Source organism: Ursus arctos, unplaced genomic scaffold (assembly GCF_023065955.2).
Source record: "Ursus arctos isolate Adak ecotype North America unplaced genomic scaffold, UrsArc2.0 scaffold_8, whole genome shotgun sequence".
In the NCBI taxonomy this organism is placed as follows: domain Eukaryota; kingdom Metazoa; phylum Chordata; class Mammalia; order Carnivora; family Ursidae; genus Ursus; species Ursus arctos.
In genome coordinates, this window is record NW_026623100.1 from 35,172,504 (window position 1) to 35,187,473 (window position 14,970).

Genomic DNA, 14,970 nt, shown 5'->3' on the forward strand with positions numbered 1-14,970 from the left:
TTTCCAGACTCTTTCAAACTGTGTGGCCTTTAGGGCATTATTTGCTGTCACTGTGGAAGGAAAAGTAAATTCCAGACCCCACAGGAATAGAAAGCCTCAAAAGTCTATTGACTTGTAGAGTTTTAAGCTTTAAGAAACCTTCACAGTTTCCCTTCAGCCTCTTACAGATTAGCACTGACTCAATCTGATCCTGAACAGTTCAAAAAAAAACCCTCATGGCCGAATGGGATTTTCCCTGCTAAGAGTACTTCGTCCCTATTCCTGCAAACTCTGCCTAAAGGCGCAGTACTTTGTGGAGGTTGTCCCACTCAGCCAGAATATCTCTCCTCCCCCCACTCCACAGTATTTAGGCACACACTGCAAAAAGTAGGCCTAAAAGATGGTTCTGGCCTCCTTCCCCCTAGGTGAAACCTGGCACTCCCTGAGAAACTTGGTTCTGGGCAATGAAGATTCTACCATAAAATCATTCTTCAGTTCCCAGTGGTACCAAGAAGAAAAACAGATGGTCTGTCTCAATGTGGCTTCAAGTCATTATTCCTACCACCTTACAAAAAATCCTTTCTTTGCCAACGTCTATACCAAACAACTACACTCCTCCTCACTGCTGTCAGCTACTGACCTCTTGGTCATCAAGACCTTTGGCCCCTTGATCACAGTGTGCCTTTACACTCCAAGTTAGACCTTTTGCCTGGTCATGGCCTCCTATATCCTTCTATATTTCTACCTCTCCTTGTCTTTACTTCTACAGTTTCATTCTTCAACTTTATTGAGATTTCCAGCTCCTTGACACCTACAACCATCATTTTGCTGCCTATTAGTCCTCCTGTGGAGTCACTCCTTTTCTCTAACCACCTTGACAACAACCACTTAGCTAGCAATATTCTGAACTCCTCTTACTCCAAGTCTTCCACTTGGATCACAAAACACAGCCCCTATTTGAATACAAAAGTCCTCTGCTTTAATCGTCAATTGCTGAACACTGCTAAAATAACGATTAAGTAACGAGGGCTGCTCCTCCTCTAGAAAGTCATCATCTCCAACATTACCTGGGCCTTCAGCACCACTCAGCTATTCACCTACGTGTCTTCAGATCACACTATTATCTCAACAGTTTTTAAAGGTTGTTTTCTTGGGGCGCCTGGGTGGCACAGCGGTTAAGCGTCTGCCTTCGGCTCAGGGCGTGATCCCGGTGTTATGGGATCGAGCCCCACATCAGGCTCTTCCGCTATGAGCCTGCTTGCTCCTCTCCCACTCCCCCTGCTTGTGTTCCCTCTCTCCCTGGCTGTCTCTATCTCTGTTGAATAAATAAAATCTTAAAAAAAAAAAAGCATTAAATGTTTTCTTTTTTTTTTTTTTTTTAAGATTTTATTTATTTGACCGAGAGAGAGAATATAAGCAGGGGGAGCAGCAGGGAGAGGGAGAAACAGGCTCCCACTGAGCAGAGAGCCTGACGTGGGGCTCCATCCCACCTGGGATCATGACCGGAGCCAAAGGCAGACACTTAACCAACTGAGCCACCCAGGCGCCCCAGTTCAACAGCTTTTAAAAACCATGTCACTGTCCCCACTATCCCACCTGCTCCCAGGAGATGACTTCGATTTCTGTTCAGAGAAAACAAAGCCCAATAGAAGGAAACTCCAACTTTCTGTCTCCCCCAAATGTTCACAAATCCCTCTGTCCCATCATATCCCTCGCCACTGTCAAATAAGACTTGAAAACGCTCAACAGACTGCTAGGAAAAGGTAGGAAAGCTATAAATGGTGGTGATGGTGGTGATGGAGTTAAATTCAGTGGTAGTCTTTGTCTTCTGCTCAGTTCAAGTTTCATTTCTCCGCCAGTGTTTAGGATACAGTAGACCCTTTCCCCCAGAGGCCCTGCTCAATTTTATTTCTCTTTTTATCTTCAACTTCTCCCTCTTAACTAGCTCTTTCCCCTACAGCACAAGGACATGCTCCAATCTCAAAAAAATAAATAACCCTCCCTAGGCCATGTGATGCCCCTTCACTAACTGCCCTCACTTCCTAAACAAGCTTCTTGTAAGAGTGGTCTCTCTGCCCATAAGAGTGGACTGCTCTTACTTGCCAAAGGTCTGTGCTTTGGAAAATTGCTTTAGAGATTAGCAAAGAAGCATAGTGAAAGGAAATACATTATGTTTCTATTAATTCAGTTTTAATAATATAGATTAAAATAAATTTTATTAATATAAATGAGACTAGATTTATCTTTGTATCAATACTCTGACTAGAGTATAAGCAAAATTATTTAAAGTGTTCTTTAAAACAAAGAAATCTGTTTTCCCTAAACTATCCTGATTCTCTAGATCCAGAAATTAGAAACAATCTCTCCTCTGAGTTCCCACAGCATTGGTCTATATCTGTCATACCCTACTACTTTATCTTGAGTTAGTTAATACATATTTGAAAAATGAAGAGAATTTACAAGTACCTATTATAGATCAGATAATTCTAATCTAATCAACCTAATCGACTAATTAAATTAGGCCCCTAAAGAATGTCTACTGACATTTTGCTAACGTAATATAAGGCTTTTTTCACACACTGAATTTAATAAAGTTACATTCAGTCACTCCTATAATTTAAGTTTTCACTCACTTAAATGTACCTTGCAAAGTTTCAAATACTGAGGTATTACCATGTCGTTTTGGGTTCAATCCGAAAGGACTGAGGTAAAAGTCAGTGAGGCAGGAATTACCCAACCCAAGGGTTGTGAGCAGGGCATTCAAGGGGAAGGAATGTATTTTTCCACCCCCTCACCTAAAAAATACCCCAAGAAATGCTTCTCCCGGAGGGACTGAGACTTCCTCTCACACAATGTCTGCTCTCCTCTGCTTCAATTCCTTTCAGGTAATCTGAGCGTCAGCTCCTCAACAAAGGCACAGCTTTGCCCTTGTTGGACCTCCCAAAGTTTGCTCATACCTGAAACAAGGAAGTTTGCCTAGAAAACCTCAAAAGTTTTTTTTGTTTTTGTTTTTTAAGTAGGCTCCACGCCCAGTGTGGACCCTAAGATCAAGACCTGAGCTAAAATCAAGAGTGGGATGCTTAGCCAATTGAGTCACCCAGGTGCCCCTCAAAGGTTTTTTGATGTAAATAACTGCACGCTACTTACAGTGTGAAAATCGAATTTTATTTTGAAAAGCAGGTTCAATTTTGAAGATCAGGTTAAAGAAACCCGGTGGTACATCCTTTTGTGATACTGAAGAATCGTCATATTCCAACCACCCCCAAGAGAACTGTTAGATCATCTACATGAGACCAGTAATTCTCCTAAAGCAGGACACAGAGATTGGTATCAGGAGCTTCATCCGAAGCACTGACATTCTTGCCCCCCACAGTCCCTCTGAAGAAGCCAGTCCTTAAATCTTTATTGAGGCAGAATTATGGGCTTACAGCACCGTGCTAAGGGTAAAAAGTGGCCAGGAATGCACGCCAGGAAACACAGGGCAGGGCCAGGTGACAGGCTCCAGTCCCTCTGGAGCCAGAGCCAGAACCTCCCAGTTTGCTTTGCCCTCGCAGAGGGTGTAATTTCCAGCTGGGCTAAAAATCGCCAATGGCACACAGCCAGAGGGCAAGGCCCGGCTGGGTAAGCAAAAGCCAGCGATGAGCCAGAGAGGCTCCTGATTTAGAATCCAAGCAGTAAAGAAGAAGGGTGGTGGAGAGCCTCCCACAGAGGACTTATAAAGTAGCTGCCCTCTTTGGGTAAGATCCAGGTTGCCAATAGGAAATCTCTTACCTCCATGGGCCTCCTCACTTGTTCTAGAGACTTTCTCAGCAGCCTGATCTTTTTAGAAGGAGAGAGATCATGTGACTGGGATTCAAGTGACACCAGCTTACTGATTTTGGAAACATCCCTCCTCTGTGGAGTCACCAGCTCACAGAGCAGAAACTTCCCATGGTACTTGTTTCCTCTCTCCCTGATATAAAATCAAATGATAAGACTAGTCCCCAAACCACCAAAGTCAAACTATAGTACAAAGATTGTTCTATACAGCTCAACATGCCTCAGAGATAAAGATTCCTTCAGTCTTTTCCTTCCTCATTCATTCAACCACAGTTTTCTTTTTTCTTTTTTTTTTTTTTTTTAGATTTTTTATTTATTTATTTGACAGAGAGAGAGAGCACAAGCAGGGAGAATGGGAGAGGAAGAAGCAGACCCCCCCCCCCCCCACTGAGCAGGGAGCCCAATGCAGGGCTTGATCCCAGGACCCCAGGATAATGACCCAAGCTGAAGGCAGACACTCAACTGACTGAGCCACCCAGGCGCCCCCCTACCACAGTTTTCTGACTGCCCACATGCTCCAAGCACTGGGCAGCAAGAATGCCTTGCAGAATTCTTAGCAGATACCACTCTAGCAATTGCCCAAGAACCTCTCTAAAGTGGACCCTGTTGGTTCAGAATTTCTGACAGGAGACGACTGCTTTTTGTGTTTATACTATCAGAATAGGTTAGCTAAAATATTTAATTGCATAAATAAGATTGTCAGTCAGAAAACTGAAGTAACTTGAGACTGCGATTTTCTACTGATTAGAGCAGGTCCTCTTAGGGTCTTGACTAGTTAGTGCATACGTGCATAAGTGAATTAACATGTGATTCCAAAGCTAAACAAACTTAATGACTTCACAAACACTTCTGCAAAGACGACATCCAAATGGCCAACAGACACATGAAAAAGTGCTCCACATCACTCGGCATCAGGGAAATACAAACCAAAACCACAAGATACCACCTCACACCAGTCAGAATGGCTAAAATTAACAAGTCAGGAAACGACAGATGTTGGTGAGGACTGGAGAAAGGGGAGACCTCCTACACTGTTGGGAATGCAAGCTGGCGCAGCCACTCTGGAAAACAGTATGGAGGTTCCTCAAAAAGTTGAAAACAGAGCTACCCTACAACCCAGTAATTGCACTACTGGGTACTTACCCCAAAGATACAAATGCAGTAATCCAAAGAGGCATGTGCACCCCAATGTTTATAGCAGCAGTGTCCACAATAGCCAAACTATGGAAAGAGCCCAGATGTCCATCAGCAGATGAACGGATAAAGAAGACGTGGTGTATATATATATACAATGGAGTATTATGCAGCAAAATGAAATCTTGCCATTTGCAACGACTTGGATGGAACTAGAGAGTATTATGCTAAGTGAAATAATTCAATCAGAGAAAGACAATTATCATATGATCTCACTGATATGTGGAATTTGAGAAACAAGGCAGAGGATCATGGGGGAAGAGAGGAAAAAATGAAACGGGACGAAACCAAAGAGGGAGACAAACCATAAGAGACTCTTAATCTCAGGAAACAAACTAAGGGTTGCTGGAGTGGATGCGGGTGGGAGGGATGGGGTGGCTGGGTGATGGACACTGGGGAGGGTATGTGCTATGGTGAGTGCTGTGAATTGTGTAAGACTGATGAATCACAGACCTGTGCCCCTGAAACAAATAATACATTATATGTTAATTTAAAAAAATTTTTTTTTCATGTAATTAAATCAGACAAGCCCTTCCCTCGTGGGTCTAAGTCAATATGCTCCTACTGTATTGCTTTCAAAAAAATAAAGCCAGAATTCAATAAACTACTAAGCCACCACACTAACTCTACTGTAACCAAATTGGCCAACCTGACTTCCAAAACACCTCAAGCTATTTATGAACAGATTAGGACTGTTTTTTTCCCTTAAATCAACAGAACATCCCACATTCTCTGGCTTAAAGGAATGTCAGGACCTACAAGGGCCAGAGGACAGGACAGTGACTGTGAGTAGCATGGTATCTTCCCTGGCTCTCTTCTTCCTTCCACCTCTTCACTGTGGGTATCCTTAGCTCCAGGCTGCTGCTTTTGCTCTAGTCTTTTCCTCCTTGGAAAATTCATCTTGAAGAAATGGAAAGTGAAGAAATGAGAAACGGAATTTGAGGTCTGAATACCTGAATCTAGGTCCTAATTCTACTATCTGATTGAGATTTAGTGTCCATACAAAAGAAGAAAAAAAATAATGCACAGCATACAGGACTATGTTAGCCACATCACTATACAATGGCCTTCTTAAATTGCAGAGTGATCTTGAAATAATGTTGTGGCTATTGTTTTATTATGGTGATTACTGCCCACTCCTGCCTGTCCTCAAGCTCTACTCTCAGGTTCCAGTTGCGATCACTGCCACACACTCCTCTCCAGGACCTGTCAAGACTACCAACAAGAAAGGGAGGACCAAGATAAGACCAGCTCTCCCCTAAATATCTCAATGGTGTCAAATCTAGAGTCCCACTCTTACTTATTGCCTCTACTTTAGAAGTACCTTTTCCTCTAAATGGGAATTCCCAGTCTACAGAATACTTCCTTTTGGAGGTAACTCTGGCCCTTCAAATTCAACTCCAAGAAACAAATTTACCTCCCCTTTCCAGAAGAGTGGTTCTCCTTTCCAGTTACGCCCTTTCTATCATGACAAGTCATTTTCCAACTTCACAGGATAGACACACACTTTGGCATAATATAACAATGGTTTCAGCCCACCCACCACCATCAAGTCAGAATCCATTTCCTATTTTTTTTAAGATTTTATTTTTCAAATAATCTACACCCAACATGGGGTTTGAACCTAACAACCCTGAAATCAAGAGTTGTGTGTTCTATCAACTAAGCCAGCCAGGTGCCCCTCCTATTTTTTTAAATGTTTTCTTTTTTTCCTGAATCAAAAAAGATAATTTCTGTTAACAATGTCTTGTGTGATTTTTTTTTAAGATTTATTTTTATTTATTTAATGGGGGGTAGGGGCAAAGGGAGAGAATCTTCAAACAGACTTCCCTCTGAGCACAGAGCGTGACACAGGACTCGATCCCATAACCCATGAGATCATGACCTGAGCTGAAACCAAGAGCTGGACATTCAACCAACTGAGCCATCCAGGTGCCCCTGCTATATGATTTTTTAAAATATATACACATAGCTATGGCTGTATTTATTTATTTATTGTCCATATGCTATATATTTTTTCATGTATATATTATAGCCATCTTTATGTGTCAATAATTATAGATTTCCTTCATTTATCATTGTATGGATTTACCAGTTTATTTGGCCAATCCCCTATTGATGGCCATTTTGATTGCTTTATAACTTCTGTAGTGACAAATATCCTCATAAATATATCTTTGTACATTGCCCTGGGGATAAATACCTAGAAGTCAGATTGCTGGTTTAAGAATGTGTGTACTTCAGGGGCACCCGATTCGCTCAGTTAAGCATCTGACTTTGGCTCAGGTCATGATCTCAGGATCCTGGGATTGAGCCCTGCATCAGGTCACCCTGCTCAGTGGGGAGTGTGCTTGTTTCTCTGCTTCTCTCCCCACTCATGCTCTCTATCTCTCTCAAATAAATAAATAAAATCTTTAAAAAAAAAAAGTGTGTACTTCAAATTTGATACATATTACCAAATAGAACTTCAGAGAGACTGTATAAATTTAAATTCCCAGAGTATGAGTTCCTGTTTCTTCAAATTCTCACCAGCAATAAATATTATTTTTAATATTTGTCAATCTAACAGTTGAAAATGATGTCTCATTTCTATTTGTGTTTTCTAGATTATAAGGTAAACACCCTTTTTCTATGGGTTTTACAGGTCATTAGTATTTATTCTTCTATGACTTTGGCCCATTTTCTTTTTGTTTTTGCTTTTTTTCTATTGATTTATAAGAGCTTTGTGCACACTGATATATGTCGAAAACTCTTTTTTTTTTTAAGGTTTTATTTGAGAGAGAGGATGCAAGAAAGAACAGGAACAGTGTGGAGGGGCACAAGGAGAGGGGGAAGCAAACTCCCCACTGAGCAGGGACCCTGATGCGAGGCTCCATCCCAGGATCCCAGAATCATAACCCCAGCCAAAGGTAGCTGCTTAACCAGCTGAGCCACCCAGGTGCCCCCAAAAAACTCTTCTTAACCAGTTTCTCATCTACTTTTTGTTTATGGTGTTTGTTTTCCTTTTTTTTTTTTTTTTTTTAGCTAATACATTACACTTTTTCCTTTATAGTTCCTGCCTTGGATGCCATACTAAAATAACTATTCTCAGGGTGCCTGGGTGGCTCAGTCCGTTGGGCATCTGCCTTTGGCTCGGATCATGGTCTGAGTCCTGGGATCAAGCCCCGTGTTAGGCTCCCTGCTCAGTAAGGAGTCCGCTTCTCCCTTTCTCCCTGCCCCTCCCTCCTACTCACGCTCTCTCTCTCAAATAAATAAAATCTTTAAAAAAATAAAATATAAAATAACTACATTCTAGTACACTTATTACTTTAGTTTTTATGTTAAAAACCTTTAATCCATCTAGAATATATTTTGTTAGAAGGTGAGAGGAGGGATTTTTTTTTTTAACGGTTAGACATTTACCCTAAACACTATCCTTTCCTACTAAAACTGAGATCTGTTTCTGGACTTTCTAATCAATTCTGAGCTCTGCTCAACCAACAAAAATTCTTATTTCCAGGGCACCTGGGTGGCTCGTCTGGTTAAGCATCAGCCTTCGGCTCAGGTCGCAACCCTGGGATCAAGCCCCCTGTCGGGCTCCCTGCTCAGTGGGGAGCCTGCTTCTCCCTCTGCCTGCCATCCCCCTGCTTGTGCTCTCTGTCAAATAATGAATTAAAAATAATCTCTGTCAAATAAATGAATTAAAAAAATCTTTTTAAAAATTCTTATTTTCAGTTGGAATAATTTTTTCATTGCCCACAACAGGTTTTATGTAGACTGCTGCCTATATACACACTACTGCCCTTGCCTGGAACATCCTCTTACCTTCCCTCCACAGATCCTTCAAAGCAAAACCACTTCTGAGGTAAGCAGTAGTAAGCTGGGGTACCTGGGTCGCTCAGTTGGCAGAGTGTGCAACTCCTTATCTCAAGGTCATGAGTTCAAGCCTCACGTTGGGTGCAGGGCTTACTTTAAAAAAAGAAAGAAGAAAAAGTAGTAAATGCTATTTAAAGCAAGAAATGTGGGCACCTGGGTGGCTCAGTTGGTTAACCATCTGCCTTCGGTCAGGTTATGATCCCCAAGTCCTGCTCTGGGCTCCCTGCTCAGCTTGGAGTCTGCTTTCCCTCTCCCTATGCCCCTCCTCCCAGCTTGTGCACTTGCTTGTGCTCTCTCTTTCTCAAATAAATAAAAATCTTAAAAAAATAAAAAAGAAACAAGAAATGCCTTTTTAAAAAATATTTATTTGAGAGAGAGAGCAAGAGAGAGAGAGAGAGACCACATGGGTAGGAGGGGCAGAGGGCGAGGGAGAGAGAATTTCAAGCAGACGGCACATTGAGCTTGGAGCCTGACACGGGGCTTGATCTCAGACCCTGAGCTCATGACCCTGAGCTCATGACCTAAGATCATGACCTGAGCTGAAACCAAGAATCAGATATTTAACCGACTGTGCCACCCAGGCGCCCCAAACAAGAAATGCTTTCAAAGGAAAGAATAATGTGAAAGAACATATCAAAGCTTCTACAAATACTTGTGTGGCTAAAGAAGTAGATGAACTTTTTACTCAGTAGACCCATTCCAGTGGGCTTTGGACATACAGAGTAAAGTTTGGAAGAGAGAGAAGAATTCAATTGCTTTGCATAATAGAGTAAGAAGTATCTGGAATGCTTAGTGGCAACAGAGTTAGGAAGGTTTGCAGAGGAAAGATAAGATTATAAGAGGCCAAACCAATCACATGGGTGATATGAATAATGATGGATCCCTAATGGAGAGGTAAACAAAAAAAAAGGAGGAGGGATAGCTGGTATCAGAATTTAAGTTGCTTGCTTTGTGGCAATGTAAAACACTCTCCATTACCCTAAATCTTTAATAAAGTCTGCTATACACACAAAGGATTTAGCTGGGAGATATGAGTTCTACATCTGGGTGAATGTGGATAGAAAGAGAACAGCATACTTGAAATGGTAAGACCATCTATAATATGAACTAATTTAGTAGAATCAAGAGCTCAAAATTAGAATGACCATAAATACATGAGCTCCAAGGAATTTGAAGAATCTGGGTGAAGGAATCAGACTCTCTACAAGCTGTAGAATGACACTTTGAGCCAAATTTTTAAGGGAAAAGATGGTTCCAGCTAACTAATGGGTTACAATAGGATACTCAATCCTCAGAAACTTTTAAAGGACCAAACTACATGAGGTTCTGTGGTGATTTACAGAAGAAACCACTGGGGGAGGTGCCAATTACTCTGCTTGCACAAAAAATAAGCTGAGGATTATACCCCATCCCTTCCCCATTCCACATGCTCCTGTAGAGGTGTTCTGGTCCCTATCCTTAGCGTGTCCTCGGTCAACTCTCATCTCTTCCATGAAGCTTTCTCCCAAGGTTTTAGCTCTCAGATGATTCCTTTCCAAAACTTCCATTTTACCTAGAATCTGAACTGCAGTGTAACCTTCAATCGTTCTTTTTTTTTTCCTATTTGTTAACTTCTCTATTGAATTCAACTATAGACATCTTGTAGACAAGAACCCCAGCAAGACAGAAACAAAGAGAGAGAAAGAGTGTGCTCATACACAAGTGAGGGAGGGTAGGAGGAAGGGACATTCTAAACATCTTACAGTACAGTCAGAGCCTTCTTAATTCCTGGTGGGGAAATAGTGGAAGACAGCGATGCAGAAGCAAGTTTACTAATGACCTTGAATGGTGATGCTCCTAAGAACCAAGGAGGAATAGGAATAGAAAGGAATAGGAGAATAGGGGAAGAGGATGGCATAATGAAAAATATAATTTGGCTTGAGACATGCTGAGTTTGAAATACCTAAGAGCCACCCAGGTTATGATGGTAATAGAGTTTGGCCATCATGAGTCTGGAATGCAGAAGAGAGATTTAGGTTGGAGAGGGAGATTTAAGAGTTTCTGACATATCAGTGGTAGCCAAAACCATAAGCACAGGTGATATCACCCAGGGACAGTATATAGACGGAGGAGAGAAGGAGGCTAAGGATAGAATCTTATGTAGGCTTCCTTCATGCAGGAAGCCTGCTGGGGAAAACAAGCCTTCTACAGTTATAGGAAGTTATAGTTAACACATTTATATAGTTATGTGCCAACTAATACTTATAACAGATGACCAAATAACTGGCTCTATTGAAGACCTCTAAATGCCCATTTCAAGCCTTCTTTCAATCTTCCTGTAAGTGAGTTTGCTCCCTGATCTTCAGTTAAAACTGTGGCATTTCAGAGGAAGTGGCAGGAATGGACAAGGGCCCTGGACCAAGGCCTCTGGGGTGGGGCCTGTGGGTAGAGGATGCTAATTACTGGATGAACATCATACCCAAGGGCAGGATCAAAGCTAAATCTTTGCATATAGTTTGTTTCACGATTAGCTCATCCAACTCAGTTAAGATTGGCCAACCGAAGATCTCATTCATGACAGTAAAGACACATACATACATCAGGGTCTCAAAGGGACCTAAAATTTCTTAATCAGGAGTCTTAGAGACATCTGTCCACTTCAAGTGGTCTTTTCCTGGCTATCCTGGTTGAGAATGGCATACAGAAGAAGTGACTAGTTTCCTCTTTGGTACCAGCTCTGCCAGCTGGAGCTCCTGGCACTTGGTCACCCACCCTGCCAGATTTAAATGATCTCCACCTGAAAGACTGCCCTGCCTGCAGTGCATGCGTTTTTCTCCACTGAAGGGTTGAAAGAAATAATAGTCTAGACTACCCATGAGCTGTAAAAGAGGGATTTCATAGGCAAAGCAGAAAATTTACAATGCCATAATTATTCCATAAGAATGAGCTCCATTCCACTTGGCACTGATCCCGTATGTGAAGTCAAAACCCTGAACTAGCAGTGAGACTTGAGACGGATGTTGAGATGAATACTTCCAGAGTGAGATGGAAGGGGTGCTCAGGAGTGCTAGAGAAATCCTGGAAGAAGTCAAACTTGGGGAAAGCAGCCTCAGAGAGGTCTCCTTCCTTGGATCCAGAAGCTGATGATGGCATCACCCCATTCACTACTTCTTGTTTTAACTGGAGGAAAAAGGAAGAAGATCTGAATGTGGGAGAAAGAATGTAGAATCCCTACCTCTTCCCCACCACAGAGCTACACTCCAGATCAGAGCTGTCCTTATGCAGAGGACACACAGGTAGGTAGTCAAACACATGATGTGATTCCAGCAGAAAGACTAGTCAATACTAGGCACTCAATAGCCAGCCATTTGTTGAATGAAGAGCACCAAGAGATATTTCCTACCTCCAAATAGTGCTTTTTCACTGACTGTCACATTACCTTCACCTGGAATTCCTCCAATTTGATGTCCATTTCTTTAGGATAAGCCCTCATACTTTCCAAAACTACGCTCCAGCAAACACCATATTCTGCGAAATTTTAATATTCCTTCAAAAAAAAAATGGTTCTCTAGTTAAATACATTTGGAAAATGTTATATTCTCTATCTCCCTTTTGAAGCTTTATAAATGCATATTAAAAGCTGTTTTTGAGGGGGCGCCTGGGTGGCTCAGTCATTAAGCGTCTGCCTTAGGCTCAGAGCACGATCCTGGAGTCCTGGGATCGAGCCCCGCCTCCGGCTCCTCCACTGGGAGCCTGCTTCTTCCTCTCCCACTCCCCCTGCTTGTGTTCCCTCTCTCCCTGGATGTCTCTCTCTCTGTCAAATAAATAAATAAAATCTTTAAAAAAAAATTAAAAAATTAAATTAAAAATAAAAGCTGTTTCTGAGGCAGAGGCATTTGGAGAACTAGCATGAAATTCAGGACAGGCCCCAACTAAGCTAAGAAGCTTGTTCCAGAAGTACAGCTGAACAGACTAGCATGACATCAAATTAGCCCAAAGAGTAGGAGGCAGAGTTCAGGATAGTCAAAAACTGGGAGATCTGTGCATGGGCAAGACTCTACCCACAGAAGCCTAGATGCAAGAAAAGTCTCTAGTGGGGTGCGGGTGGGGAAGAAAAGTCTCTAGTATCAGAGAAGGGACCTGGCCTGGGAGAGGCTGGAAAGCAAAAGCCCCAGGCTCTGGTGAGGGGTTGACAGCAGAGTTATAGACCTAGACAAGGCTAGGGGGTCCAAGAAGAGCAACTGAACAGAGCTTGAGCCTCTCAGGAAAAAGCCAAAACAAAGGTGAGATAGAAGAGAGGCAGAGAGTAATGGACAGAGCTGTCACTCACAGTATAGTACACCTATCCAGGAGTCCCTCCCTGCTGGGGGCACTGGCTCCAAAATCCTGGCGATCAGCAGATCTAGCTACATCACCAGACCTTCTGTATGGGGCTATGATGGTTGGGGAGAGATGAAGGGATATACTACATCTAGAAACTCCACAGAGTTGTACTAATTCCACTAAAGAGGGAGGTCCAGACCCTGGCAAACTTCAGGAGGTGAGGGGTGGAGACCATTCCTAGAATAGCCTTCTAGGGAAATGTGCTAGAAGGAACCCAGAGGTCTGAATGAAACCAAAAGTCTGAGTCCAAACAAAATGCTCTAGACTTAGGGTAGGAACATGGACACAGTAAAAGTTCAAGCCTGAAGGTGAAGGGCATCCATGAACCCAACTGCGAGGAGCTGGAAAAGGCACTGAGATTTGAGTTGCTTCTGTCAAAGGCTCCCTGGGGGAGAAAAGATGTGAGAATTCAGATCACAAAGGCTGTTTGAAAGCAGTGCTAGATGAAAGATGATGAACAGTCAACTAGAAAGGCTCTTTTTGGAGGAATTCAGGCCAAAAAAGTTGTAGCTCTGAATCACAGGTGCTATTCTGGCAGCCTCTGGATTAGCTATTTTGGCTCCACAAAGCGGACAAGGGGGAACTGCCCCTTTGCATGGACACCCCAAATGCTTTGTCATTGCTTTTGACATGGTGTATTTTGCTTTCTGGTAAAGCCCTATCTCAGCACAGCACATTGGGAAATCAAGACCAGAAGTTGTCTGTGACCAGTGGCTTCTGAGGAAGTGCCCTGCCCATGTTGTCATCAGCAGCCTCTTTTGCGCCACCATTTTACATCACTTCTGGGAAGCTGCCTCCCACTTCCTAAGATCTGTGCCGGTCTTGTCTGAGGACATCACAGCAAACCACAGACCCAAAGATCCTACACTCCTTGTTACAGTCTGCCTGTCAGCTGTTCTCCAAACATCATCATGCCTGAATAGCCAGCATGTTCATGGGAAGTCTCTCCACCCAACACCCCCTCGTGGAATCATAAGCCTCCATCCCCATCACCTTCAGCTGCTTGTCTTCTCAGTCAAAACTGTAAAGAAAACAAGGTGTTTCTTTAGGGACCCAACTTCTCTTTTCAGGGCCTTTATCTCAAACTCAATAGTGTCTCCTTCCTTTCCCTACGACTAGGGCAGAGTGCCCTTTCCTCTCTGTCCCTGCCTTAGTCCAGTTCTCAGAAATCAATCACAGCCACTCATTCACACCTCCACTTACATGACCAAAATGCTTCACAATCAGACCCCTTCCTGGACTCTCATTTTCAATAGTGTCTCAAAGACTTAAATCAAGGGAAATAAATTTCACTTGTGGAATTCCAAGCACTAGCAAAGAGCTGAAGCAAGTCTTCGAGCAGCAGCACACATTCTTGGTGCCCCTGAAACTCTACCTCTTGATAGTCCAGCCTTGTCTCTTCTTATTCCATCACCTGACACACTCAAGCTGTCTCCTCTGCCAGCCCAGAGGCCAGGCTCTCCTGGACCTGGGCCAGCACCCAGTGCCATCTGGTCTCCCTTAGAAAGGCAAAAGAGAGACACCTCTTGTTTACTCAGTAATAATTCACTGTAATAGTCACATAACAGGTGTCACCAGCTCCAGTACATACAGTAAGGGCACACCACACCCTCACCTCTGCCCCCATCATGGCTTACTCCTTGGGACATATCAACAAATTTTATTTGGAGAATAGGACAGGGCCTCTTAAGCAGTACACCAGAGTTAACAGTGGTGTTTTGACACTTGTGGATTACACTGCAATGAAAACTTCGAGGTAAA

General features: G+C 42.8%; 1 protein-coding gene across 29 annotated transcripts in view; it reads right to left on the minus strand.

The window, feature by feature from the left end:
* Positions 1-14,970, minus strand: part of ASPRV1 (aspartic peptidase retroviral like 1) — a 107,206-nt gene that overhangs the window by 57,537 nt on the left and 34,699 nt on the right. For 4 of the 29 annotated variants that reach the window (XM_057309471.1, XM_057309467.1, XM_048222462.2 and 1 more), the window contains one exon: positions 3,751-8,940. The exons of 22 other annotated variants lie outside the window; for them this stretch is intronic. The gene's annotated coding sequence lies outside the window, so the exon portion shown is untranslated. Of the gene's footprint in view, positions 1-3,750; positions 8,941-9,197; positions 14,709-14,970 lie in introns of those variants that run through there. 3 more of the 29 variants (XR_007190759.2, XM_057309470.1, XR_008958349.1) reach the window with 2 other exon arrangements.